Genomic DNA, 4,652 nt, shown 5'->3' with positions numbered 1-4,652 from the left:
TTTGTTTATTTTTGTTTTTACTTCCATTACTCTAGGAGGTGGATCAAAAAAGATCTTGCTGTGATTTATGTCAAAGAGTGTTCTTCCTATGTTTTCCTCGAAGAGTTTTATAGTGTCCGGTCTTACATTTAGGTCTCTAATCCATTTTGAGTTTATTTTTGTGTATGGTGTTAGGGAGTGTTCTAATCATTCTTTTACATGTAGCTGTCCAGTTTTCCCAGCACCACTTATTGAAGAGGCTCTCTTTTCTCCATTGTATATCTTTGCCTCCTTTGTCACAGATTAGTTGACCATAGGTACGAGGGTTTATCTCTGGGCTTTCTATCCTGTTCCATTGATCTATATTTCTGTTTTTGTGCCAGTACCATATTGTCTTGATTACTGTAGCTTCGTAGTATAGTGTGAAGTCAGGGAGTCTGATTCCTCCAGCTCCATTTTTTTTACCTCAAGACTGCTTTTGCTATTCAGGGTCTTTTGTGTGTCCATAGAAATTTTAAGATTTTTTCTTCTAGTTCTGTAAAAAATGCCACTGGTAATTTCATATGGATTGCATTGAATCTGTAGATTGCTTTGGGTAGTATAGTCATTTTCACAATGTTGATTCTTCCAATCCAAGAACATGGTATCTCTCTCCACCTGTTTGTGTCATCTTTGACTTCTTTCATCAGTGTCTTATAGTTTTCTGAGTACAAGTCTTTCGCCTCCTTAAGTAGGCTTATTCCTAGGTATTTTATTCTTTTGGTTGCAGTGGTGAATGGGATTGTTTCCTTAATTTCTCTTTCTGATTTTTCGTTGTTGGTGTATAGGAATGCCAGCGATTTCTGTGCGTTAATTTTGTATCCTGCAACCTTACCAAATTCACTGATTAGTTCTAGTAGTTTTCTGGTGGCTTCTTTAGGATTTTCTATGTATAGTATCATGTCATTGGCAAACAGTGAGAGTTTTACTTCTTCTTTTCCAATTTGTATTCCTTTTATTTCTTTTTCTTCTCTGATTGCTGTGGCTAGGACTTCCAAAACTATGTTGAATAATAGTGGTGAGAGTGGACATCCTTGTCTTGTTCCTGATCTTAGAGGAAATGCTTTCAGTTTTTCACCATTGAGTATGATGTTTGCTGTGGGTTTGTCATATATGGCCTTTAATATGTTGAGGTAGGTTCCCTCTGTGCCCACTTTCTGGAGAGTTTTTATCATAAATCGGTGTTGAATTTTGTCTAAAGCTTTTTCTGCATCTATTGACATGATCATATGGTTTTTATTCTTCAATTTGTTAATATGGTATATCACATTGATTGATTTGCGTATATTGAAGAATCTTGCATCCCTGGGATAAATCCCACTTGATCCTGGTGTATGATCCTTTTAATGTGTTGTTGGATTCTGTTTGCTAGTATTTTGTTGAGGATTTTTGCATCTATATTCATCAGTGATATTGGTCTGTACTTTTCTTTTTTTGTAGTATCTTTGTCTGGTTTTGGTATCAGGGTGATGGTGGCCTCATAGAATGAGTTTGGGAGTGTTCCTTCCTCTGCAATTTTTTGGAAGAGTGAGAAGGATGTGTGTTAGCTCTTCTCTAAATGTTTGATAGAATTCACCTGTGAAGCCATCTGGTCCTGGACTTTTGTTTGTTGGAAGATTTTTAATCACAGTTTCAATTTCATTACTTGTGATTGGTCTGTTCATATTTTCTATTTCTTACTGGTTTAGTCTTGGAAGGTTATACCTCTCTAAGAATTTGTCCATTTGTTCCAGGTTGTCCATTTTATTGGCATAGAGTTGCTTGTAGTAGTCTCTTAGGATGCTTTGTATTTCTGCAGTGTCCATTGTAACTTCTCCTTTTTCATTTCTAATTTTATTGATTTGAGTCCCCTCCCTCTCTTTCTTGATGAGTCTGGCTAATGGTTTATCAATTTTGTTTATCTTCTCAAAGAACCAGCTTTTAGTTTTATTGATCTTTGCTCTTGTTTTTTTGTTTCTATTTCATTTATTTCTCCTCTGATCTTTATGATTTCTTTCTTTCTACTAACTTTGGGTTTTATTTGTTCTTCTTTCTCTATTTCCTTTAGGTGTAAGGTTAGATTGTTTATTTGAGATTTTTCTTGTTTCTTGAGGTAGGCTTGTATAGCTATAAACTTCCCTCTTAGAACTGCTTTTGCTGCATCCCATAGGTTTTGGATCGTTGTGTTTTCATTGTCATTTGTCTCTAGGTATTTTTTGATTTCCTCCTTGATTTCTTCAGTGATCTCTTGGTTATTTAGTAACGTATTGTTTAGCCTCCATGTGTTTGTGTTTTTTACTTTTTTTCCCCTGTAATTGATTTTGAATCTCATAGCTTTGTGGTCAGAATAGATGCTTGATATGATTTTAATTTTCTTAAATTTACCGAGGTTTGATTTGTGACCCAAGATGTGATCTTCCTGGAGAATGTTCCATGTGAACTTGAGAAGAAAGTTAATCTGCTGTTTTTGGATGGAATGTCCTATAAATATCAATTAAATCTATCTGCTCTATTGTGTTATTTAAAGCTTGTGTTTCCTTATTAATTTTCTGTCTGGATGATCTGTCCATTGCTGTAAGTGAGGTGTTAAAGTCCCCCACTATTATTGTGTTACTGTCGATTTCCTCTTTTATAGCTGTTAGCAATTGCCTTATGTATTGAGGTGCTCCTGTGCTGGGTGCATATATATTTATAATTGTTATACCTTCTTCTTTGATTGATCCCTTGATCATTATGTAGTGTCCTTCTTTGTCTCTCGTAACATTCTTTATTTTGAAGTCTATTTTGTCTGATATGAGTATTGCTACTCCAGCTTTCTTTTTATTTCCATTTCCATGGAATATCTTTTCCCATCCCCTCACTTTCAGTCTGTATGTGTCCCTAGGTCTGAAGTGGGTCTCTTGTAGACAGCATATAGATGGGCCTTGTTTTTGTATCCATTCAGCGAGCCTGTGTCTTTTGGTTGGAGCATTTAATCCATTCACGTTTAAGGTAATTATTGATACATGTGTTTCTATTTTCTCTTGTGTTTCCCACTTAGAGAAGTTCCTTTAGCATTTGTTGTAGTTAGAGAAGTTCCTTTAGCATTTGTTGTAGAGCTGGTTTGGTGATGCTGAATTCTCTTAGCTTTTGCTTGTCTGTAAAGCTTTTGATTTCTCCATCGAATCTGAATGAGATCCTTGCCAAGTACAGTCATCTTGGTTGTAGGTTCTTCCCTTTCATCACTTTAAATATGTCATGTCACTCCTTTCTGTCTTGTAGAGTTTCTGCTGAGAAATCACCTGTTAACCTTATTTATGAGAGTTCCCTTGTATGTTATTTGTCATTTTTCCCTTGTTGCTTTTAATAATTTTTGTCTTTAATTTTTGTCAATTTGATTACTATGTGTCTCGGCATGTTTCTCCTTGGGTTTATCCTGCCTGAGACTCTCTGCGCCTCCTGGACTTGGGTGGCTATTTCCTTTCCCATGTCAGGGAAGTTTTCGACTGTAATCTCTTCAAATATCTTCCTGGGTCCTTTCTCTCTCTATTCTCCTTCTGGGACCCCTATAATGCGAATGTTGTTGCATTTAATGTTGTCCCAGGGGTCTCTTAGGCTGTCTTCATTTCCTTTCATTCTTTTTTCTTTATTCTGTTCCGCAGCAGTGAATTCCACCATTCTGTCTTCCAGGTGGCTTATCCATTCTTCTGCCTCAGTTATTCTGCTCTTGATTCCTTCTAGTGTATTTTTCATTTCAGCTATTGTTTTGTTCATCTCTGTTTGTTTGTTCTTTAACTCTTCTAGGTGTTTGTTCTTTAATTCTTCTAGGTCTCTGTTAAACACTTCTTGCATCTTCCTGATCTTTGCCTCCATTTTTTTTTCCGAGGTCCTGGATCATCTTCACTATCATTATTCTGAATTCTTTTGTGAAGGTTGCCTATCTCCACTTCATTTAGTTGTTTCTCTGGGGTTTTATCTTGTTCCTTCATCTGGTACAAAGTCCTCTGCCTTTTCATCTTGTCTATCTTTCTGTGAATGTGGTTTTCCTTCCATAGGCTGCAGAATTGTAATTCTTCTTGCTTCTGCTGTCTGCCCTCTAGTGGATGAGGCTATCTAAGAGGCTTGTGCAGGCTTCCTGATGGGAGGGACTGGTGGTGGGTAGAGCTGGCTCTTGCTCTGGTGGGCAGAGCTCAGTAAAACTGTAATCCGCTTGTGTGCTGATGGGTGGGGCTGGGTTCCCTCCCTGTTGGTTGTTTGGCCTGAGGCAACCCAACACTGGAGCCTACCTGGGCTCTTTGGTGGGGATAATGACAGACTCTGGAAGGGCTCACACCAAGGAGTACTTCCCAGAACTTCTGCTGCCAGTGTCCTTGTCCCCACAGTGAGCCACAGCCTCCCCCCATCCCCCGCCTCTGCAGAAGACCCTCCAATACTAGCAGGCGGTCTGGTTCCATCTCCTATGGGGTCACTGCTCTTTCCCCTGGGCCCCGATGCTCACACTACTTTGTGTGTGCCCTCCAAGAGTGGAGTCTCTGTTTCTCCCAGTCCTGTCCAAGTCCTGCACTCAAATCCCACTAGCCTTCAAATTCTGATTCTTTAGGAATTCCTCCTCCCATTGCCGGACCGCCAGGTTGGGAAGCCTGACGTGGGGCCCAGAACCTTCACTCCAGTGGGTG

This window comes from Eubalaena glacialis, chromosome 20 (genome assembly GCF_028564815.1).
Source record: "Eubalaena glacialis isolate mEubGla1 chromosome 20, mEubGla1.1.hap2.+ XY, whole genome shotgun sequence".
Lineage (NCBI taxonomy): Eukaryota > Metazoa > Chordata > Mammalia > Artiodactyla > Balaenidae > Eubalaena > Eubalaena glacialis.
This window is presented reverse-complemented; position numbering follows the sequence as displayed.